The sequence below is a fragment of the Ovis canadensis genome, chromosome 3 (genome assembly GCF_042477335.2).
Source record: "Ovis canadensis isolate MfBH-ARS-UI-01 breed Bighorn chromosome 3, ARS-UI_OviCan_v2, whole genome shotgun sequence".
NCBI lineage: Eukaryota > Metazoa > Chordata > Mammalia > Artiodactyla > Bovidae > Ovis > Ovis canadensis.
This window is the reverse complement of record NC_091247.1, coordinates 40443294-40468541: the sequence shown is the minus strand read 5'-3', so window position 1 is coordinate 40468541 and position 25248 is coordinate 40443294. Positions and strand designations below refer to the sequence as shown.

The window sequence follows — 25248 nt, the reverse complement described above, 5'->3', positions numbered from 1 at the left end:
TGCCATTGAGACCAGATTTTATTCTTAGGCCAGATTAAACCCTGGAAAATCTGTTTAAATTGAAGACATTGCTCTCTAAATTTTTTACAACCAAATTTAAGAATGCCATCATTTAGAGAATTTCTACAGTTTGGGAATACTAAAATAGTAACAATCAATTTCCTTTCTTTTACCACCTGTGGACCTCATGGGGTAAGGGGCAGATGGTAAATTTGGGGGGAAGCGGATCTATTTTGAATGCTTATTTACAAGGCTACATTCATGCCATCTACCAAACACCATCTGCTGGGCTATTTCTTCCATGAAAACTAGAGCATTTTGTTCCATAGCAAATAAAAGTGAGACCAGAATTCTATCAGCATGCTGTGTTTGGGAGAGCACCAACACTTTTCAAAACTAGCTTTAATCCTTCTCCAAGCCCAGTGCAAAGAAGGCTCCCCCAAGAACAGTAACCCAGTCAACACATTCATTCATTCATTCGCAAACTCATTTTGAAAGAAAGCTGGCCCCGTGCGGGCCAGCCAAATGTGGAAAGTTAATTTTACAACATGAACTGTTTTCACCCTGGGCCAAGAGACAAGTATAGGCACCACATGACCTGGGTGTGATTTAGGAGTATCTCGGGACTCCGAAACATGAGGGTATTTCAGCAAGGAGCCCCTGCCTTTTCTCCTGGCCCCTCCTCCCCATCCACTAAAGCTCCCAAAGAATGTCTTTCATGTTTGCTGTATTCACTTCAGGATGACATGCTCCTGCGGGCCGGTCCTTGAATTCTCGGCTCATTGCACCAGAATCAAGGGAAGTCAAGTTGAATCTTTCAAACTGGGAGCCAGCAGTGAGGAAGAACATCAGCAACGAGGCAGGAAAATCCACTCCATCTACGTGTTTGAAACTCCAAGTCCTGTTTGTTATTCTTAAGAGATGGAAGGTCCTGTATTTTCCAGCGAAGTGCATTGGGTCAGGAATCAGATCTCAATTTTACTTCCAGCGCCGTCACTGACAGGCTGTGCGGATCTGGACAAGCCATGTAATCTCTTAGGACTCCTGATTTGCTCATCTGTTAAATAAGGAGAGGGTGCCATAAGAAATACCTCACAGTAGTACTAGAGCCTGTATAGTTAACTGTAAGTGAAGAAGCAAAATCTCCATAGAGTGAGTGAGGATGAAGAGGGGTAGCCCAGGAACCAGGATACCTCCAAAGAAGTTCTACAGCAAATTTCATGTGGAACCTACAGGGAAGCCCCAGGAAACCACAATGGGATGTAGATCAGTATGAGTCAAGTTGCCTGCTTCCTTGTTTTGTGGCTACTCTGACAGTGTGGGAAACAAGTCTATGGAAATCACGCAGTGCAATCAATGACCAAGGGCACGGACATGTGGAGACAGAGGGGGACGGGAGGGTGGAAGGAATTAAGGAGGTAAGGATTGACATTTATATACTACCATGTGTAAAGTAGCTAGCTAGTGGGAACTTGCTTTAAAGCACAGGAAGCTCAGCAAGGTGATGAGCTCATCTGTGATGACTTAGAGGGGTGGGGATTGGGAGGTCCAAGAGGGAGGGGATATATGTATACATATAGTTGATTCACTTCATTGTATAGCAGAAATTAATACAACATTGTAAAGCAATTAAACTCCAATTTAAAAAAAAAGAACACAGTGTTTGGAAAGCTTCTGGACCTGGATTGTGTCCTTTGCTGTTTCGAGCCTCATCCTCTGCATCTGTAAACTGGGATGATAACTAAGTCTACTGGTACACTTGCAGCAACTCGCAAAAGCCAATTTTTTAATTTTCTGGAATTTCACCAGCTGGCTAAGGTCACACTGGAAGTTTGAAGTAGGCTATAGGAATATTTACAACAGAAATTAGTTACTGCTATAAATCTGGGCAGCCCCCCAAAGCTGGTTGGGGAACACTCATCCACATACTACTATCCACCTGTTGGTGTAGCTGAAAGGACTAAGGGCAGATGATGCCTACAGAGTATCTAGCACCATCTTTTGGTGTGCGGCCAGAATTGAGACTCAGCGTAGTCCTTAGCAACTCGGGGCACCGTCTCTCTTGTCTTCTCTCTCTCTTCGCTTGCCCCCAGATCTCATGCTTATCTCTGGAAACCCAGAGAGGGAGGCCCTTCAATAAAAGCTTTTTCTCCTTCATTCTTTGCAATTGTTTTTGGTCTCTTGTTCAACAGACCTGAATTGAGTTCCTACATTGGGCCCAGCTTGGTACCTGGCACTGTGGATACCAACATGATTGAGCACAATCTGACCTTGGCCTTGTGATGTTCACAGGCCCTTTGGTGGACAGGATGCATCTGAGTCTAGGAGAGGCACCTTTTATGAACAAGATGGAAATCAGAGGAAGGCACAGTCATCCCCAACACTGTCAACTCTCCTGGTACCTGGGATCCCCAGACCTTTGAAACCTTTAGGGTAACTTCAGCTACAAAATGCAACCACCTTCTCTAAGATGACACAATTATTAGGACTACAGGGCACTCAGCTCGCTTTCCTGCTCTCCCTGCCCTAATGGCAATCACCCTCCGATTGGCAACATCCTTCCCCACTGGCTACGATGGTTGCTTGTATGCGGCCTGGAAACCAGAAATGTGGAACATCGAGCCTGGCCCCTTGCCAAATTTCTACAGGGCATTAGTAACAAACTGGTGAAGCTCATTAAAAAAAGAGAGAGAAACCTATAACCATTAAAAGTCCATTAAGCAGCCTGTCATTTTGTAGAGCTAAATAGCCCACAGTAATCAAAAGCATATGAACCCCAGCTGGGATACCTAGTGAATTGTTTCGATTTAGGGGAGAATTCATCAAGAAAGATTGTTCTTGGGATTGGGTTGATTTTTCTCCTTCAGATGCTGGCCCCACGTTCCATTATAATTAAAGTGATTGATGCACCTCCCAGACAGAGGTGAGCAGTGACCACCAGAGCCAAAACATCTGCTCCTTGCAAGCAAACAGCTAATATGGAACTTCAGTCAAAAGGCACGTAACCTGAGGTTACCCTTCCACTGTCAATTAGGTATGGCACAGTCAACTCTTTGCTGTCCGGCTGGGTTACCTCTCAGTTATCTGTGAAATGTTTCTTTCCAATCATAGAAAGACTTTTACCCACACCCAGATTATGGTCAAGAAAGAACCCACTGTGAGGCCAGTCCGCTCACAATCCCCAAAGTAGAAGATGTATAATTCACCCATTAGTTAGTGAAATATCTTGCTGTCAATGGATGGACACTTTTTAATTTGGGGATGTTGCGGGTTTGTTCCTTCACATCGACCACAATACTCCCCTCTTCCGTTGCCACTTCCTCTCGCCTGTGTGGTATGGCCCTGCCATGCCACGGACATTAGCGCCTCCATAGGTCCACATGCCACGGGCAGAGCGAAAACTCAGAACGACAGTTTATGGTGACAGGGGATGGGTTCTTGTGTCCGTCCCCCATCACTGACTCTATGTAAAGTCTTCTAAGAGCAATCACATGTTTCTGGCTCTGACATCATCATGGTGAGACAGGAGAGAAAATGAATGATTCAACATGGGTTGAGGAGGTCATTGTAGGAGTTGCTTCTTCACGTTTATCTCCTGCACCATGACACTAGGTGAAAGCAAAGTGTTCATAGAAAATGAAAGAATGAAGATGTTCGGATTCAATATAAAGTCTACTAGGAGCCACAACTCTTGAGCTCATGTGCTGAACCGCTGAGTCCCTGTGCCCTAGAGCCTGTGCACCACAACAAGAGAAGCCACCTCAATGAGAAGTTCGCCTACCGCAACTGGAGAATAGCCCCTGCTCACTGCAGCTAGAGACAGCCTTCACGCAGCAACAAAGATCCAGGACAGCTAAGAAGATAAAAACAGAAATATGATGGTTTTAAAAAGAACAAAAACTTTTCCCCCAAGTCAAGAGTTTTATTTTTAAATGTGTATATATATATATATATATATATATAAATGTGTATATATATATATATATACACACACACACATATATGTGGGATTAATAGATACACATTACTGTACAGAAAATAGATAAGTAACAAGGACCTACTGTATAGCACAGGGAACTATATGCAACATCTTCCAATGCCTATAATGAAAAGGAATTTGAAAAAGAACATTATATAGACATATTTATATATCTGAATCACTTTGTTGTACACCTGAAGTTAACACAACATTGTAAATCAACTAGTAAAAATAAATATATATATTTATTTCTAAAAGTCATAGTATATTCAACGCTCTTCCCTCATCCCTTCACCGTCAAATACTTGTCCTCTAGTAATTTTGGAACACTGCTTATTTATATTGACTTTTTGAGACCCTTGTACTGTTAAATGTGTTCTTGTGTCCATCCCCCAACATCGACTCTACAGGTCTCAAGGGCAGGGATGTCTTCTTTTCCTCTGTACCTCCCATTGCATATTCTTACAAGAACCCTTGCAAGTCACAGTCCCTCACTAAATATTGATGGAGTGATCTTTCAGGGTTGCCAGGCTCAGCATTCCAATCTCTCAGAAACTGCCTTCCAATTCACCGAGCACTTAATGAGCCCCCGTGCTACCCACACAAGTTCATTTGCCTTGGGAATAAAAACAGATCAATGCCCCCGTTATGCACTGAATCTGCTTAAATACACATCACAGATTTACGTACATATGATGTGCATGAAGGCGACTGCCCCCAGCCTCCTCTCACCCTCCGCATGCCATTCTGTGAAACATTCAGGACCTGGCTGCCCTCCCGTTTCCACTAAGACACCATCACAGAACACCCGGTGCAGCCCAGCAATCTCTCCCTCTGAATCTTTTCAGTTTTAGTAACTAATTGTTAACACTCATAGCTCTCGAAACTGCCTTGAATTGACTTAGTTAAAGCTGTTATTTAACTCCTTGGGTTATGAAAATGTTCCCCCAGTAAACTCTTTGAGGGCAACGATTGTAGTTTGTCCTTATCTATTCTCACAAACCAAGTAGAGGACCAGACACTCAGTGAGTGGCATAAAAAAGTGAGCAAGAAAATCAGGGAATGACAGTGAGCACGGGTACCCAGATGGGGCCAAGTGGAGTGGGGTAAGAAGAAGAGTAGGAGGACTGAGTCTTGATGAAATGTGAGGCACTCTGTTAGTACAGGTCAGTGAAACACGGCCTTCTCCCATCACTCTGTTTCAGGGAACCTGGGGAGACGTGGCCTATGGCTGGACAGAGGGAGTCTCTGACCCTTATGTTCTTTCCTCCTTGGATGTCTAATAGTGAAGGAAAAATAAACACATAAAAGGCCATAAATCCTCCTGCAAAAATAAAGGCTCTTTCTTAATGCCTGATAGCTAATGACTTAAGTTAAATTCCAGACGTTCACAAAGAACGGTAAGACCTCTTCCACCTCTTGGCTCTCTTGACCTCCACCCTTTCCAGAGTCAGGAAACTCACTAAGCTTCTCTTTGTTGATGGACGTCTGTAAGCAATGCCTATAGCCATATTAAGGGGCTTTAAAACAATCACATACTTTAAAATCAACTTGAGAACTGTCCTGGGAACCAGGACCCAGGTCCTCCTCCTCAGAGTATTTTCTCCCAAATCCACAGCTGGGACTGAAAGATGCTTTTCTCTGGAGCAACTTGTTACTTGTTGAGAACAGGCACATTGAGTGTGTCCGTGGCACTTAGGATCACCTGATCTAAGAGAGACAAAGCATCTACCTCTCTCTTGATCTGTTGCTGGCCCAGGACTTCCTAGGAGGGAGGACGTTCATTAGCATCCCCTCTACTATCCAAAGTCCTCACTCTCCTGTGTCTTTCTCCCTGCAGGCGACCTGGCAGCTTAGGACAGCGACGAAAACCCAAGAGCCATGAGGTAGCTGCTCCTGGTCTTCACTCTGCTCCTGGCTAGCTGAGTGACTCCAGCTCTCTGAACCATTTTATAATCTGGGAGATGAAGACATTCCACTAGATCATCTCGACATCCTGCCCAGCCTGACTTCTGCCTTCCTCCATATTCAGCTTGCTACTCTTCCCCTGAAGTTGACTCACTCCCCCCGCTCCATTCCCACCTGTGTGTCCAGCAACACATGAGGCTGCCTCCTTTGCAACACCCACGACTTCTATCATCTTCTCCAAGGTAATTTCAACCTCTGCCTCTCACTCGAGTATTTTCAGTCGTCCCTCTCATTAATTTCTTCACTTCTGACTATCCATAGGCTCCAATTCTTTCTAATCTAAAAACCAAACAAGCATTCTTCTGTGATCGAATGAACCTGTAATTCTCTTGAACTTTTCACCATCAAATTTCTCCACTGAATGTTCTGTACTAAGATCTCCGTCTAGGTCCTTATCCAGGCCCTCCTCAGTCCTTTCCAATGTGGCATCCTCTTCTCATCACTCTACCCTCCTGGGACTAACTAGTGGTTGCTCCATCCTCAGGAATGTTCTCCCAAGACCACACAATTATAGATCCCATCCATAGGAGAAGATCGTGCAGTGAGGATGAACAGGCAAATGGTAAATGAAGACGCTGCTCCAGAGGAGAACAGATAAAGGAGTGGAGGAAGCAGGGCAAAGTGAAAAAAGAAGCCAAACAAAGTCTCAGAGGGAAGTTCTACAGTATAAATTATACCTCAGGGTTGTCCTGACTTATGACAAGGTAGCTGGGCTTTCACACTCTCCAGCTGGCAGTCATGAGCTAAGGGCTCGGATAGGAGATGTTACTGTTTGTGGTGGTGGTGGTGTTCAGTCCCTAAGTCAAACCCAACTCTTTGCAACCCTGTGAACTGTAGCACACCAGGGCCCTCTGTCCTGCACTCCCAGTGTTTGCTCAAATTCATGTTCATTGAGTCGATGATGCTATCTAACCATCTCATTCTCTGCCACCAGCTTCTCCTCTTGCCTTCAAACTTTCCCAGAATCAGAGTCTTTTCCAATAAGTCAGTTCTTCTCATCAGGTGACCAAAGTACTAGAGCTTCAGCCTTTGCAACAATCTTTCCAATGAACATTCAGGGTTGATTTCCATTAGGACTGACTAGTTTGATCTCCTTGCAGTCCAAAGGACTCTCAAGAGTCTTCAACAGCAACACAGTTTGAAAGCATCAACTCTCTGGCAATCAGCCTTCTTTATGAACTAACTCTCCCATCGATACATGACTACTGGAAAAACCATAGATTTGACTATGTGGACCTTTGTTGGCAAAGTGCTGTTTCTGCCTTTTAATATGCTGTCTAGGTTTGCTTTCCTTTAAAGGAACAAGTGACTTTTAATTTCATAGCTACAGTCACCATCCACAGTGATTTTGGAGCCCAAGAAAATAAGATCTGTCACTGCTACCACTTTTTCTCCTATTTGCTATGAAGTAATGGGATGGGATGCCATGATATTATGTTAAATTTCAAGCCAGCTCTTTCACTCTCCTCTTTCACCCTCATCAAGAGGTTTTTAAGTTCTTCACTTTCTGCCATTAAAGTGGTATCATCTACATATCTGAGGTTCTTGATATTTCTCCCAGTAATCTTGATTCCAGTTTGTGATTCATCTGGCCCAGCATTTCACATGATGTACTCTGTATAGAAGTTAAATAAGCAGGGTGACAAGAGGCAGCCTTCATGGACTCCTTTCCAATTTGGAACCAGTCAGGTTCTAACAGTTTCCTCTTGACCTGCATACAGGTTACTCAAGAGACAGGTAAGGTGGTTTGGTACCACCATCTCTTTAAGAATATTCCACAGTTTGTTGTGATCAAAACAGTCAAAAGTTTTAGCATAGTCAATGAAGCAAAAGTAGATGTTTTTCTGGAACTCCCTTTCTTTCTCCATGATCCTACAAATGCTGGCAATTTTATCTCTGGTTCTTCTGCCCCTTTGAAACCCACCTTATACATCTGGAAGTTCTTGGTTCATATAGTACTGAAGTCATGCCAGTCTGCCTTGATCCAAGAACCTAACATTCCAGGTTCCTATGTAACATTATTCTTTACAGCATTGGACTCTATTTTCACTACCAGACACATTCACAGCTAAGCATCATTTCCGTTTTGACCTAGCCACTTCATCTGTCTGGAGCTATTAGTAATTGCCCTTCATTCCTCCCCAGTAGCTCACTGGACACCTTCCAACCTAGGGGGCTCGTCTTCCAACATCATATTGTTTTTGCCTTTTCATACTGTTCATGGGGTCCTCACGGCAAGGGTACAAGAGTGGTTTGCCGTCCCCTTCTTCAGTGGACCATGCTTTGTCGGAACTCTTCACTATGACCTAAACATCTTAGGTGGCCCTGCCCCACCTGGCTCATAGTTTCCTTGAGTTCCACAAGTCCCTTCACCACAGCAAGGTTGTGATCCATCAAGGGGCAGGTGGGAGGTAAGAGACGGTCATTCCAGGCATTTGCTTCTCTCTGAGCTTGCCAGCAAAGTCACACCAGTATCCTGAAAGTGATCCTCACAAGAAGAGTCACAGGGGCCAGCGGTTGGAGCCAAAAGTGCGTCAGGACTGAGGAGGGACACCTAGAGACACTGAAGGAGACCCAAAGGACACCCAGGGACCCACTACTACACGCCTTTCACCCTTCTCATCCTCTCCCAGTGTAGAACATGCTCCTGTTTGGAAGTTCTCTCCTTGGTCTTCTGCATGGAGTGCATCTGTGTCTTGCTCTCCTATTCATTCCTTTTCTTCCTGCCTCAACCCCATTCCCCTCCCAGCTGTCCCATCTCTTTCTTTTTGTCACTTAGTGACCTCATTTACCTTTATAGCATCGATTACCACATCTAAAGTCTCTCAATCCTGATTTCCAACTCCGTCAAGAGCGCCTACTCAAATGCCCACCCAATCACTCCAAAATCTAGAATCAGAACACATGACTTTTTAGTTCAAATTCCACAAAGCCACTGATATAAAGTTGATATTCATATGGTTATTGCTATACCAACCAATATCAAGACTTCATAAAATGTATGTTCACTTTTAACGTCAACAATTTTGCTTTTCAATATTTTTTGAACAATATGTAAATGACCTTTAAAAGAAATGTATTACCCTGTTGAACCCACTCACAGTTTTAAACAGTGCACTTCTATTTCCCATCCTGCGATAAACTGGAAACAACCATCAACAAGCAGGTAAACTGCATTTTGTAGCTTATTAATACAATTAGATGTCATAGCATCTGAGAGGAAAACTTCAGTGTGCCTTAACATGCCATTTTACAAATTGCTCTCATCATTCCTACAAGCTTCATTATTAAGCCTTAAAATTCTAACATTTATAAAGTACACAGAACCTTATAAAGGCCCCATTTTATAAACCACTTCCGTGTGTGAGAGGACCCAGCACACACACCTCTCCTTGAAAGTGGAAGTGTTAGTCACTTAGGCATGTCCAACTCTTTGCAACCCCCTAGACTGTAGCCCACCATGCTGCACTATCCATGGAATTCTGTAGGCAAGAATACTGGAGTGGGTTACCATTCCCTTCTCCAAGGGATCTTCCCAACCCAGGGATCAAACCCAAGTCTCCCACATTGCAAGCAGATTCTTTACCATCTGAGCCACCAGGGAAGCCCACCTCCTTCCCAAACACCAGCTCTGCTCTCAGGCTTTGATTTTTCAGGGCAAGGGCTCTGGCCACTCTGATCTGAAGAACACCCAGGATGGAAAATGACTTTGATAACTAAGCTACTTCATTTGTGTTGATCAAGTATAATAGAAGATTGTGCTAAAAACACTGGGAGCTGAGACAAGTGTCCCTTGTTCAGAAATTCATCCAGTCATTTATTGCCCACCTTCTCCCCAGAAGACATCCCAAGGAAAGGAGCATGGCAGGGAGGGGCTGGTACACAGCTTTCTTCCACCAGAGGTAAGGTTCAAGTGCAGGAGAACAGTACAGTCCCAGGTGAGGCCCATGAACTGATGCTGGCTACACACTATCTGTTCCTATCTTAGTAGAGAAAGCATTTAGACATGTGTATAGCAACTGGACATTGTCAGGACACCCAAGCACATGATCTTATCTTCTACAAATTATCAGTCTGCAACTGACAGAAAAAAGAATTTAATAGCCCTTTGCCACAAATCGTTTGAGAAGCACTGCCTGAGAGAGAACAGTACATAATTCAGTGCGACTTTCATACCCACAAGATGGTCAAGATGGTGCCCATGAGGCAAAACTTGGACTTCCTGTGTTTTGACTCCCTTTCTGTCTACAGGAAGCTGATGCAGTGAATCGGAGCTAACAAGACCAAAGGTCCAAGTCCTCTCTCCAACCCCATTCCTTCACTGGTATGTTGAGAGAAGTGTGTCCCTTTTCACTGGTTCATAATCTGGCAAAGACAAGGAAACCAAAGCAAGGAAGAATGAGAAGGAGATTCCTCAGAAGACCCAGCCTCATTATGGACATATATTGGACTAAGGGTGAGTAAGTTACCCTTAGTAACTTCAAATCGAAAAGTCTGCTCATTGCTAGCACAGAGACAATAATCTCTGTCACAACCCCCCTCAGGGGACATAATGCTGCCTCAAGCTGTAATATTTTAACCTATTGACCTTCCTTCATCAGAGCAGATTTTATGTTTCAGGAGTGACTTTTTCTTTCGGACTTGTCACCTAGTTTATTCTGGGACCAAATTCTGACAGGATACCTTCATCCTTCAGGGGTAAAAGTGAACTTTAAAATATCCATTTATCCATGGACTACAGAAGAGGTAGTCCTAGGGAAGAGGCGCCAGGAGCTGAGAGGTACCGAACAGATTAATAAGAGCTGAAGATCACAGGAACAATGAAAACCAGCCAGGAATTTGCATACGCCCCCAACACAAACAGGAGGAAGAGATGAGAATGGGTCGTTTAAGCCAGAAAGCAGAAGTTAGCACCTGTTAATGACCAGTTTGTTGGCTCACAAGCTGTTAACACTCAGACAAACTGGTCGTTAAATGTGGTCATTACTTATTTCAATGCAAAATTTATTAGAGCCCCCATTGGAAGATTTAATGGAAGGGCAGCTCTCGCCCTCCACACCTGCTATACCCCGAAGAGGCTGGGGACCAGCTCCTAGCTGCTATGTCTGGATTAAAAAAAATAAGTAAGTAATAATAATAATAGTGGTCATTCTGTCACATCAATTACCGATTTCCTTCAGCAATCAGAATGTTAGATGTGTCCTAATTCACAGCTGGATACCTAATAAGGACCACTTGAGTCTTCATTACTTTGTAGAACCATTACGGTTAAGTGCACATGAGCTACGTTCTTTACAAGCCCGCTGCATGACTCACTGTCATTAGGTAGAGTTTCGATTAAGTTCAGAACATTTTTTTTCATCTTTTCAGCCTTTTTTCAGATTACAAAAAATAAAGTAAGGAGAGAGGGCTGAGGATTCACAGTGACACAAAGTTACGGAACAGAAGCAGGTTGCAGGAGAGATGTCATTAGGATTTTTTTTTGCCTCAGGCTGTCCCCAGGGTGATGACAGAAAGGGGGACACCTGGAACCTTGAGGACCAGAAATTCTCAAAGAAAATCTTTTTCCACCGCAGCACCTAAATCGACAGTCAGTTGTGGATTATGTAAAATAATGTCTGTTGGGGGAGAAATTAAATTTTGGGAGCCTCAGACAACTCCAGTTAACAACTCATATTTTTTATTGAGGGCAAAGTTGGCTAGAAGGGCACTCTGAGCATCTCAGAGAGCAGTCAACAGTGCACTAAAAAGCTGGCCTCTTTTCCTCACATCCCTCTCACACTGTTGCTGGCACTGGCACTGGGGTTGCCAGATCTAGTCAATAAAAATCCAGGGTGCCCAGTTAAATTTGTATTTCTGATAAACATTGACTGATTTTTTTAGCATCAGTGTGTTCTGTGTAATATTTGAGTCATATTTATGCTGAAATAGCATTCATTGTTTCATTGAAGTGCTCATTTCACCAGGCATTCTGTATTTTATCTGGCCACCCTTATAGAGGACACTTGGCTTTTAGAGAAAAGGAAATGTTTCAGAATTAGAAGTTCTTCAAACCGGTGGATCACATAAATCACTTGGAAAATTAGGTGAAGATTGTGCTCTGGGAATGTTTTACTGAAGGCTTTGAAGATGATGATTTTTATGATTATGATGACGATGGACTAGTTAGGGAAAGCAGTGTTCTACAATATATCTACATGACTCCTAAAATTAAGGAGAGAGTGGAGAGTTAATTGGTGAAGTAAGCACTGACAAAGCTTGGCCTCCTAAGGCCTGACAAAGCCCTACTCATTAATCAAAGTTCCTGAGTTCCCACCAGGAGCAGGGAATATGCCCTGGGGGAACTAAAATCCAGTAGAGAGAAGAGACCAGGATTTGAAAGACAGACATTAACAGAGAGTCATCTACATGCCAGGTACCACAGTGGTTCTTCTACAGCCAGGATCTCATTTAATCCTCACAGTAGCCCATTTTTATGTAGGTACCACTATCTGTAGGCATTTGTTGGTAGTGGCTCAGACGGTAAAGCGTCTGTCTATGATGTGGGAGACATGGGTTCGATCCCTGGGTTGGGAAGATCCCTTGGAGAAGGAAATGGCAATCCACTCCAGTACTATTGCCTGGAAAATCCCATGGACAGAGGAGCCTGGTAGGCTATAGTCCATGGGGTTGCAAAGAATCAGACACGACTGAGCAACTTCACGTTCATGTTCACCACTATCCTACTTTTGCAGGTGAGGATATTGAGGCTCTAACAGTTTAACTTACCCATGATGAGAACATTAGCAAGTGCCTTGTACTACAAGTGAATGCTATCCAATAAGGACCAAGTGAGTGGAATGAATTAAGTACAAGAGACAAGCATCTTGATACTGAGTTCTCTGGCACTTCCTGCTGCTGTGGCTAAGTTGCTTCAGTCGTGTTCAACTCTGTGCGACCCCATAGACAGCCTCCCACCAGGCTCCCCCGTCCCTGGGATTCTCCAGGCAAGAACACCGGAGTGGGTTGCCATTTCCTTCTCCAATGCATGAAAGTGAAAAGTGAAAGTGGAGTCGCTCAGTCGTTTCTGACTCTTCGTGACGCCATGGACTGCAGCCCACCAGGCTCCTCCGTCCATGGGATTTTTCAGGCAAGAGTACTGGAGTGGGGTGCCATTGCCTTCTCCGCTGGTACTTCCTACCTACCCTTAGAACTTGGGGCAAATGACAACTTCTCTGTGTTTGCAAAGTTGCTGCTGCTTTGCAATTGCCATCATTGACGCTCAGAGGTAATAAATGAAGAGAATCTTTAAGCTGAAATATAAAAATACATTCACATCCTTAAAATATAAGAGGTGAAAACAATAACCTAATATTATTATAAGTGCTCTGCTACCAAACCATGAACTCCTTAAAGGGCAGAAAGCTATACTGTTCTTCACTTGGCCAACATTTGCACAGAATCCTACAAAAAGTAAACTCCAGGTGGCTGAGTGGTTGAGTGTATGAAAGGAAGGAAGACAACATGAGTGGATTAATGAATGGATAGATAGATAGATAAAGGGATCGATGGGTTCAAGACTAGATCTTCTGGCAATGATGACTGAGAAAATCTTCATGAAAAAGATGAGAATCAAGCTAAACTATTAAAGGTAAACCATATGACAATTTCATGGCTTTGTGCTTGCATAATACTCTCATTCTCTCTTATTTTTATAGATTAATTACATGATACCAGCCTTTTCAAAAAATATTCAAAACATATAGCTGATTAACACAATGCTATGCACCTTGTAGTTGCATACAAGTTTATCTCAAAAGATAAACTAATTTATTTAAAAATATTAGCAATTTCCTTTTTCTCATTGGGGAAAAAAATGTGACTTACAGTATGCTTATATCCATAATATTCTTAAAGATAAAAACATATCAAAGCAAGTGGCCAGGAAGGAAAAGAAGAGTTGGTGCTTTTATTCTGTCCTTGAATTGCCTGGGTTTCAGAGATCAACTTGCTTGTTGCCCTGGCTTCATTTAAAATAGAATCACTGGGCTAGTAAAATTTGAGAGGTGTATTTTAATTTGCTCCAGTCTGTGCAAATTCAAAGAAGAGAGTGTGAGAGATGATATGATAGGGATAGAAAAGAAGGACGTGGGAAGGAGAAAGGCCAGATTGTAAATCAAGGGCCAGCAGGCAAAAGACATGAAAAAGAACCTGGCAGAATCAAAATAATCAAGAACTAAGAGGAAAAACCAAAGGTTCAGAAAAAGTGAAGAGAATTCAATTAATAATCATTTCAGAAGGCAGCAGAGGGTAGACAACCCTTGCAAGAGAATGAATAGGAGGGAGTAAAAATAAAGTGAACAGCTGCAGTTTTCTCTCAATACACAGCAGTCTCCACAGTCCCAAGCTCTTGACCTTTCTATGTGAAGGGCTCCTGAAAACATTGGCACAAGGCTGACTAGCCTTCCGAGGAGGCAGCTGAGCCCAAGGAGCTCTGAAGACACACTGGCCCACCCGGGTCGGAGACATCACCAACATGCTGGGCCCACTTTGTGAGCAGACAAAGTAGGTGGCAGCCTACCCTAGTGAATTTGAGGGTCCGGGCCCTGCACCCTAAAGAAAGAATTCCCTAACCTACTGTCTAACAACTGCAGTTTCACTATTACAGGTTTCTATTTCACCCAATTTCTTTTTCTCAATTACAATGAAGATGCTCCTAACAAATAGAAATGAAAGGTACCAGCCATCCATGTGATCATGCATGCTGAGTCACTTCAGTCATGTCTGACTCTTTGCAACCATATGGACTATAGCCCACCAGGCTCCTCTGTCCATGGGATTCTCCAGGCAAGAATACTGGAATGGGTTGCCATGCCCTCCTCCAGGGGATCTTCCCAACCCGAGGATCAAACCTGTGTCTCCTAGGTCTCCTGCATTGGCAGGAGGGTTCTTTACCACTAGTGCCACCTGGGAAGCCCATCAGCCATCCGTACACATTGTGAATGAGTCCAAGAAAACGTTTTCTGAAGAAGCCTTGTTAATAAAACAGTTAAAGAGATGCTGAGCTCCAAGATGCCTGGACAAGGGTCTAGCAGATCAAGGAGAGGGTTTGAGGCACTCAAACCTGCCAGGATCCTTTATCATTCTGCCTGGCTATCATCTGGTGCAAATGCCTCATCCTTAATGGGACCAAACCTGGTGGGTCTTGCTACTTGCTCCCATGATTTTGTCAATTGTGCTCCCTAAAAGAGAATTGTCCCCAAATGTCTCTCTGTTGGATATTTGGTGGCTATTTTGATTTAAAAATGCAAATGGGATTGAGAGGTAGACACAAGCTCTTGTTCAGTACAAAAACTAATTAAAATTCTCCTGAACTCATCTTACTAAAATGAGTATGTATCAAGAATGACAAACTATTGATCATTGTTAGTCCTGGGTAATGAGTCATGGGCACCTAGGGTATCATAATATTCTCTCCATTTTTGTATGTTTTTAAATCTCCATAATAAAAAAAGGAATAATAGTCATTTTTAAAACCATATTTCCACTGAATTAATTCTGCTGAATTAAAATAATGATTGAAGAGTAAACATTTGCATCTCTTAGATGTTTTACCCATTCCCATGCCAACACAAAGGCTTCCGTCATAGCTCAGTTGGTAAAGAATCTGCCTGCAACGCAAAAGACCTAGGTTCGATTCCTCAGTCAGGAAGATCCCCTGGAGAGGGAAATGGCAACCCATTCCAGTATTCTTGCCTGGAGAATCCTATGGTCAGAGAAGCCTGGCAGGCTACAATCCACAGGGCTGCAAGAATTGGGCATGACTTAGGGATTACACCACCACCGTCCCAACACAAAATGCCTCAATGATTGGAAATACTCAGTTGCTTCTACTTGTGGGGGAAATTTTGCTTTTCATTCTGACATCTTGATGGCTGGTGGAGGCTGCCTGAACTTTCATCCCTATTCTATCGGGGCCCTCGTCTTTTCTCCAACTTGTTCATGAACTTTGCCATCACCATCCTCAGATCTTCACTTTTAGCCTCTTATTACTAACTCAGTCCTGCACAACTTCCTCATCTCAACCTCTAGCCTTTGCTTCAGCTACTCTCTTAAGATGTCAAGAATCTCTGTCTCAGATTCCCTGTTTCTTAGCTCTTTGATCTCCTGCTAAATATGCTTGTTCTCTTTTTTCTCCCCTCAATGGCTGGCTTACTCATCCTGCATGATTTATTAATGTTCTCATCTGGCTCAGTCTTATCACATGATAGCTGGCATTAATTAACCCTGTGGAGTCTTTGCCTTGTTAGACGCAAAAGGAAAAGGACTGCAGCATTGAAGCCTCATGTCAGAAAGAGAGTTTATTCTAATTTCTAAAAGACAGAACTCACAAGGAAACCACATCAACAGGATTCCTAAATTAGCACTCATGACTCCTTGGGGCATAAAGGGAAAACAGATTCACAAAATTCACACTCAGCAACAACAAAACCTTTGATAAGGATATTGTTATTTCTGTATTTCATTTGGAGTCTTCCACAAAGGGTGACTGCTTTGGGCTAAATGTGAAGGTCAAACTACAAAATAAAGATCAACTATAAAACCTCCACCTGGGATCCAGACCAGTTATCAGTGAGCAGGTGCCTGTCATAAAGGCCTCAAAGAACCAGGATCAGGTCTGATCCATTTATTAATAAAATTTCTGTGACATCAACACTTATCTTCACTCTAGTGGTTGGAGAGTAAGAGGACCTGCAAATTAAATAAAATAAGTCAATTCAGTAGTCTATTAGGGAAAAAAAAAAAAAACCCAAGCAAGCAAAAACAACCCATCTCCATGCAGCAGCTGGAAGGATAAACTTGATGTAAATACTCAAGAGAGGAAGAATGGAATCCCAAATGCCTCTTCCAGGGAGAAGATGAAATTAATCTGCTTCAACTTTCAGTATCTCTATGAATTCTTTTTTAAAAACTTTCACTCAGCATTTTGTTTGTGAGATTAGTCTATCGTGTTGCAGGTATGGTAGTTCATTTTCTAATTGCTATGTACTATTATAATTATGTGCAATTAAATATGTTATAATTTATTATCTGTTGGGCTGTCCGTGTCCGTGTCCGTGTGGCTATTAGGAATAACAGTGCCCTGAAGAATCCTGTACATGCACGGGTACATGCCTATACATACCTATTCCTGTGGAGCAGACACCAAGGCCAGGGAGATCCGAAGTCACCTGATTAGGCACACATGCTCAGCTGTGGTAGACACTGCCTTTAATCATCTAACAACTGAGTAGACTCTGTTAACAATTATCCAGCATAATCCTGCATAATCCTGTTCTCCAAGCTTCAACACCTTCACTTTCCCTTATGCATACCTCTTCCTCCCAAGATTCTCACCTTAATTGCCCCCTTTCCTCTATACCCTGCATCTTTTAGTGACCTCTAACTGACCTTCTATTTCTTTAACCACATGGTGACTTCACATCAGAGCATCAGTCATGTTCTTGCATCTTCTGGCTCAGCATTCACCCCTGGATGTTCTTCCACTGATTAAAACATGTCTAATCAAACTCTTCCTCCTCCCTCTCTCTCACTCTTATCATTTATCTTTCAGACCTTCCTGGTTTGATTGTCCTTCTCCTGGCCATCTTGGCAGCCCAACTTCTAGGAAGAATTTGAATCACACCCATGACCCTGCTACAACAGACCTCAAAGGTAAAGTTCTCCTACAAAACAGTTCTGTTAGTTTATTTAAAACGGCTACCAAACTGAGAAACAGCAGAAAATGATTTTAATGTTTCCTATCTCTCAAATCACAAAGACACACCACTTATTGACTGGGGGCCTAACCAACTGTCCTCACATTTCACTTTGTAAAGGAGCATTTATCTTTAAGAAGTGATGTCCAGAAAGAGAAAAGGCAGTTTATATAACATTTAAGAGCATGGTTTTGGATCAAATAGATCTAGGGTTCAAGTCTGGCTTTTGCTATCTTCTACCTGTGTGACCTTGGGTAACTTATTTCTCTCTCTGAGCCTTGGATTTCTCATCTACAAGACAGTATAACTATTGCTATCTTGACCATTTGCTGTGAAAATTAAATGAGGTCAAGAGACCTGGTACAGCACCCAACACTTCTATACTCATTAAGCTGTGGTTGGTGCCACTGTGTTGCCAATTCTCTACATGGGAACGCTGGATAAATTGCAACTCATTTTGTGTCCCAGAGAGGTTGCCCCTGGACAAGCAGCAATTTCAAAGTTCTAATTTCTTTTACTTTGCTCTCGGAATAGCTCAGAAGGGATGGATAGGAGGTGAAAAATGTTCTCGGGCTGGTCAATTTGAGGTATTTCATTTCACGAATCTGTCTGGAAACTGCCAGCTCATTTCATTGATCAATGGCCATCCCAGTGTTAGAGTTTAAGTTATTACCATCTTAAACTAAAGCTGAATGAGATCCTTAGGAGTCAGAAACTCCAAAAGTCTCTGGCGGAGGGACAGCTATGGTCCACAATCAGACTTCCATTCAACAGAGGTGCGATTTGCATGAGCGCTCGTCTCTCTTCTCTCCTGATGGAACTCTCTCCTCTGGCTCAGGGATGGTCTTTTACAGCTGCCTCAGATGGTACTTCTGCAGAGCTATCAGTGCCTACATCCGTAGCTAACAGTCTTGTCTTACCCTCTGAACACCCTGTCTTTTATTTATTTTTTAATTAATTAATTTATTTCGCTGAACCGGGTCTTAGTTGCAGCATGTGGGATCTAGCTCCCTATTCAGAGATCAAACCCAGGACCCCTGTGCTGGAAGCTCAGAATCTTAGCCACTGATCCAACAGAGAAGTCCGCACCCCCTCCCCCCCGTCTTTTAAAGTATAAGCCAATCCAAGCAGATACTGTCCATCAATCGATCAAACAAACACCAAGTATCTGCTAAGTACAGCACCTGGAATCTCACTACAGGAAAGCACAAAGTTTCTCTGATCGCAGAGCTCAGGTAACTAACAGTACAAGTGAGCGTGTGACAGTGGGGCAGACTCAAGTAGTTAGATAAGATATTAATAAGAAAGATATTAATAAGAAAGAGAAGTCATTTCCAGGTTCCTGGAATTCCAGAAACAATGGTCAGTTCAGTTCAGTTCAGTCACTCAGTTGTGTCTTTGCAGCCCCATGAATCACAGCACGCCAGGCCTCCCTGTCCATCACCAACTCCCGGAGTTCACTCAGACTCACGTCCATCGAGTCAGTGATGCCATCCAGCCATCTCATCCTCTGTCGTCCCCTTCTCCTCCTGCCCCCAATCCCTCCCAACATCAGAGTCTTTTCCAATGAGTCAACTCTTCGCATGAGGTGGCCAAAGTACTGGAGTTTCAGCTTCAGCATCATTCCTTCCAAAGAAACCCCAGGGCTGATCTCCTTCAGAAGGGACTGGTTGGATCTCCTTGCAGTCCAAGGGACTCTCAAGAGTCTTCTCCAACACCACAGTTCAAAAGCATCCATTCTTCGGCGCTCAGCCTTCTTCACAGAAACAATGATAACCAATCCCTATTCCACCCCCCATCCCTCTGACACTATCAAAAGGAGAACTGTACACAAAGTGGGTGGCTTATAAATACCAACAAATAAATGCTAAGACATGTATTCTTAACATGGTTTTTTTCTTGGTTATTTATTTAGTTAGTTAGTTTTAATTGAAGGATAATTGATTTACAATATTGTTGTAAATTTGTGTTGGTTTCTGCCGAACATGAAATGAATCAACCATAGGTATACCTATGTCTGCTCCCTCTTGAACCTCCCCGCTACCTACCTCCCCATCCCACTTCTCTAGGTTATTACAGAGCCCCAATTTGAGTTCCCTGAGCCACACGGTGAATTCCCATTAGCTATCTATTATATATATCTTAACAAGTTTTTGAGTTGTTATTCTTCCTTTCAGAAAAATCTATGCTCCTTGTTAGCAGAAGTTTAGGTGCTAAGTCCTCATAAACTAAGGTGATTTCTCATACAACACAGTAGAAATATAAGTTTATAGCCAGTAGGCAAGTGATAACGGAAAGTCAAACCCCATCTTAAATGGAGGGGAGGACTCATAGGATGGGATTTGACTCAGTTAATTATCTACCTACTAGCCACAAATCCTGAGCCAGTTACTTAACGTTCTGTGTCTCAGTACCTTTATCTGAAAAAAACAAGATAACATCTCTTTTGCAAGATGGTTGTTGGGTTTAGAGATAGTGTGAGTAAAGCATGCAATGGTACAGAAAAATGCTAAAAAATTATATACCTTAACATTACTCCATTGAACAAAATTAGTCCAGCTTCTTTCCATCATGGATGAAGCACTCAGCTAAGCTGTATAGGACTCTGAGCTCAGAAGACGCCACAGTAATTAACATAGCTCAAAATTCTCTTGGCTCTATTTCATCCGGCCTTCCTGAAAGGAAAAAGATAAAACACAATGACAAGCATTCAGAAACTGGCAGAAACTGAACACACTAAAATTCTCCCAGATAGTGCTTGAATCTCTGCTTTCTTAGAAGCTTCCCTGATCAAGTTTGTACTCAACCTGGAGTTACACTCACCCACCTCTGGGCTAGGGCTACCCACAAGGCCTCTTTGTAAGTGACTCTATATGCAACAGGAATTATCTTTAAGAGCTTGTATTTTTCCATTAATAACTATTCACAAATCAGTTACCCCAAATCAATGGAACCCATCGAAGGATGAGAAGAATCATATCTCTTTCTTTCATTTACATCATTATCATCCTCACAGCAAGATTTTTCATCTCTCTCTAATTTTTCCAGTTCCAACAGATCTTGAAAGGGTTGAAGTGAAACGATAGGAAAAGTACACATGTTCCAACACCAGTCGAACAGACATTAACAGAAGGGGTGGAAATGTGGAGGCACAGGCACACACATAAAATACAAATTTTTTTTTCCATTTGTGCATTTAACTAGCTCTCTGAGTTGCTGTTTCAGAGCCAGGCACATTCTAAGTCCAGCGAGAAACAAAGAGTCCCACTTTCTGGAAATGAACTTGGACAAAGTTTCGCAAAGCAAGGCCAACACAGTGTGGCCAAAGGTCTGGTGAGCCATAAAGCAGAGGAAATAGCAGTTTCTTCTTTGGATTCATGCAAAAACCATTTCCTCTCGGTCCTTCTAACCATTCATGGTCTGAAAACGTGATGCAACTGACCCCATGAGCCACCCCACTCCCATGGCCTCACCCCCAGTCCAGGGCCAAACTGACACAGAAATCAGATCCAAAGTGAACTCAAGGAGGTGGTCTCTACTCTAACCAAAGGGGAAGGGAGGCATTGCAAGTGCTCTCTCTGTGTCAGCACTATAAAAATGTCGGACTGACCCATGAAAGATGGAGATGGAGGCTCAGGCTGCCATGAGGAGCCATGCCTGGCTCGGAGCAATAACTCATTCGCACGGTATTATGAAAATGGTTTTATTGCAGTGGGTTACTTTTCCCCCTCTGCAAAAATTACTGCTTATCAGCGTCACAGAAATCAAGCTAAAAACTCCCCGCCTTTTCTTTCTTCTAATACAATCCCTCCCTCTGGCCAGGGACTTAATAAAATGGAACATTTCATTATTCCGGTTTGCATACCTCTTTTGAAGCTGAAGCTGTCATCTCGAGTGAGTGCTCGGAAGTGGCCGGTGTTGGGCTAATTTGATTGGCCCTTGCATTTGCTCAGACACCATCTGAAAGCTTGAGGGGACTGTGAGGCCTCCAGGCCTCTTGCTGGACTGGATTTGGGAGTTGCCACGGGAAGGAAGTAATTCAAAAGCAGTACTCTCTGATTCCTTCAAAGTACAGTTTGGATACGGCTCTTTCACGAGCTATTAACTGCCTGTCAGATGCCTTAAGAGGAGAAAACAGAACCAGGTGTATTGAGAATTCATATATTCACAAATAGCTCAGCCCAGAGAGGCCTCTTTTCTCTTAAGGCTCAGTTGTCTGGGCAAGAGGAAGAACCAGACTGAAATGATCACCTCCAACCAGTGGTTTCCAGGAAGACCTCACACTGTATTCAGACGACTGAGCCTCACTGGATTAACAGACCCAGTTGGAATCCTCAGTCAATATGTCTATGCAGAGTGTGAAATCTCGGGAGGCATGCAGAATCTAGGGCTTTCCTGGTGGCTCAGATGGTAAAGAATCTGCCTGCAGTGCAGGAGACCTGGGTTCGATCCTTGAGTTGGGAAGATCCCCTGGAGAAGGAAATGGCAACCTACTCCTGTATTCTTGCCTGGAAAATTCCACGGATGGAGGAACCTGGCAGCCTATAGCCCATGGGGTCACAAAGATTTGAACATGACTGAGCACCTAACACTTTCACTTTTCAAATGCAGAATCTTAGGCTCCACCTCAGATTTACAGAAGTGGAATCTGCATTTTACCAGATCTCTAGGTCATTGGTAGGCATAACAAAGTTTGAGAAGCAATGGCTTATACCACAGAAGCAATGTAGATGGATCCACTCTGACTGCCCACATTATTCACCTAGTTGCTGTTGTTGTTCAGTTGTGTCCAACTCTTGAGAGCCAATGGAGTGTCACCCACCAGGCTCCTCGGTCCATGGGATGTCCCAGGCAAGAATACTGGAGTGGGTTGCCATTTCCTTTTCCAATTCAGCTAGTATCCAGTTATTAACAGTACTCTGTGGGCAAGTCACCATATTACACACTACTGCAGTCACAACAACTGGGAAGCCATGGTCCCAGCCTTTGGTGAGTTCCGTGTCTGGGTGGACCACCTACAAGGATAGTGAGTGTCTACAAGGCATTAGGCAGCCTAAGAAAGAGATCTGACACACCCACAGACTCTAAGTGCTGGGCATCAGACCCACCAGCACATCTGCTGCCCTGTGTAGTATGTGGTCCCCATGAAGGCAACCTGATGTTCTGCCTGCAGCCTCTCCAGGTCTCCACAATCCTGTCTGCTCAAACCCAGCAGTTCAAATAGGCATAGAGCTGACTCCAATTCGTCTAGCTTTGAGAGGGCTTTGACATTGCCCCTCCCAGCAGTTCAGCCCTCTGCAAGTTTCTCTAAAGCACTCCTACCACACAAATTCAGGTAGTTAACAAAATGAGACCCTCGTAACATGGCAGCTTATTTGTCCCAGTTATGCTTTGAGGCAAAGACATTTAGACCTTATTATGAGTTCCCCCCACATCTCCCAGCATGGATGCAGTCAGGAGGGACACTGTGGCTCATTATGGTTAATGAGTTGCAAGCAGATATGATGCATGTCACTGCTAGAGTGAAGCATTGAAGAGCTGGCATGCCAGGCCCTTCCCATGCTTTCATAACCAAAATGGAAGATGTGTTCCAGATATCAACAGAGGCAAGCAACCTAGTTCTCTAGGGAAAGAGCTTCCTGAAGAGCTAAGAACTGAAGCACAAGTAGAATTTTCATAAGGAAGAAATGAGTATATACTAAGCCACTGAGAGCTGGGGATTGTTTGTTACCACAGCATTACCTAACCTATCCTGACTTATACATCTTTGAGTTATCTTTTTTGTTTTGCATATGAGCTTCACATGAAGTATTTAACTTGATTGCTGCCTAAAGTATGGCAAGATGTGACTGAATATAGCAAGGGCTTTTCTTCAGGTTTTCTCAAGTAAATGCCAGATTTTTCTTAAAATAATGATTAAAAAATAGAATGAGATTTGCCATCTTTAAATGATGTTTTGTTTCATTGGCAGTTTTCCTTTGAATTACTTCCCTGTCCCATCTTCAAATTTGAGAAGGCTGTTGGCTTTTATGGTAAACAAATGTGGTCTCTACTAGATTCAATAATTTGATCAGAAATAGCGAATGAAAGCAGACATTTGAACAGATCAATAACCACATATTGGGGGACAGTGGTTTTCTAAACCATGTTACAGGCTGCCTGCCCCAGTGGAGAAATGCCCTAAATATTCTTTTTCCCATCAACTGCATAGACATTACACTACAGCAGTAAGCTTCTTTTCCTGGAGATAACAACTCACCCTAGGCTTTCTCTTCTTCCAAATACATTGATCAACTCTTGATAAGAATTGCAAGTTGAAAAGCTATTTAATGTTGTAGGAATATGCACAAGCTTATATTGTGACTTTAAATAAATGTAAACAATATTTAAACCATCTGCTCCAGAATCAAGCTATCCACCAGCCAAAAGTCTTTTTTGAAGGAATGAGCTTTTCATTTTCCCCTTTTAACTAGCATTTAAAATGAAAAAAGTCCACGCCCATATGAGATACTCTAATAAAATCACCAGGTATTAGCATTCTGGCTTCAAGTGCCAAGAATCCAGGGTAATTCTGATTTAGTACTGAAATTCTGTCCTGCATTAGCCTGTTGTAAATGGTGATGGGAAAAGCTCATATTGCTTGGTAGGTCAGAATGCCCACTGTTAGGAAGATCTTTCAAATAATGGATCATTTGAGTTATAATATCTGAGCAGGGTTATATAATCTGGAGAGAGGGAAGTTCTGCATAACCCATTGGTGACTCCATTCAGGAGTCAGGCTTCAAAGAGGTGTTTTGTTGTTTCCTGCTTGAAAATCTATAACCAGATGATTTTAAAAATCTTAAAGCCAAAAAAAAAAAAAAAAAAAAAAAAACCTGTTGAAGTAACAGAACTTAAGGGAAAAGGGAAAATATTTAATCATAGAAAATGTGAGTGAAGACATCTTAAGGAAACAGAAATGGGGGGGGAAAAAAGAGAGAGAAACAGAAGAAGGAGAAAAACAAGACTAGGAAAAAGAGGGAAATGTTCAAAGAAAGAAATCTATAGAGAGAGAGAGATTGAGAATAATGTTAAATATACCCCCAAGATACTCTGCCCTGGGAACAGGGATTGGGTTTTCTGCTTTGTGCATTTCTCACTCCTCTAAAACACAGAGCAGCACTGAGGACTTGCTGCCCTGGACTGACAGACAACATAAATTGAACTAATGATCTTTGTTCCATGCTTGGTTCATGGGATCATAAACCAGTCTAGTTGAGGCGAGGAAATTTTGGATTGAATCATGAGTTTCACAACCAACACCGAACAAAATCCCACAGAAGAATCATGGAGCTAAATGAAATCCATCGGCCATTTACAAGGGCTTAGCACTTCCCTGGAGTCCTTTACAGCTATAAAGATCTGTACGATATAAAAAGAAGTTCTTCCATGGTATTCCAGACAGTTAGCTATGCGACTACTGATGGAAGCATACAAACTAAATATAAGCAGAAAATAGGATCATTGCAGAGCTCTAACTAATAACAGTCAGGGATGGCTTCTGAGCTATTACTCCAGTACAAC

General features: G+C 42.8%; 2 long non-coding RNA genes across 6 annotated transcripts in view; one reads left to right on the top strand and one right to left on the bottom strand.

The window, feature by feature from the left end:
* Nucleotides 1–22220, bottom strand: LOC138436809 (uncharacterized). 2 transcript variants are annotated; one of them, XR_011255627.1, is made up of 5 exons: nucleotides 21551–22220; nucleotides 20211–20360; nucleotides 4062–4100; nucleotides 3782–3853; nucleotides 1–1057 (listed from the first exon to the last, which is right to left on the bottom strand). It is a non-coding gene; the product is annotated as an uncharacterized lncRNA (long non-coding RNA). The 2 variants fall into 2 exon arrangements; XR_011255628.1 differs by lacking the exon at nucleotides 4062–4100.
* Nucleotides 10197–25248, top strand: part of LOC138436808 (uncharacterized) — a 93583-nt gene continuing 78531 nt past the window's right edge. For 3 of the 4 annotated variants that reach the window (XR_011255625.1, XR_011255626.1, XR_011255623.1), the window contains exons 1-2: nucleotides 10260–10403; nucleotides 17541–17641. This is a non-coding gene — a long non-coding RNA (uncharacterized lncRNA). Of the gene's footprint in view, nucleotides 10404–17540; nucleotides 17642–25248 lie in introns of all 4 variants that reach the window. The other variant, XR_011255624.1, reaches the window with a different exon arrangement.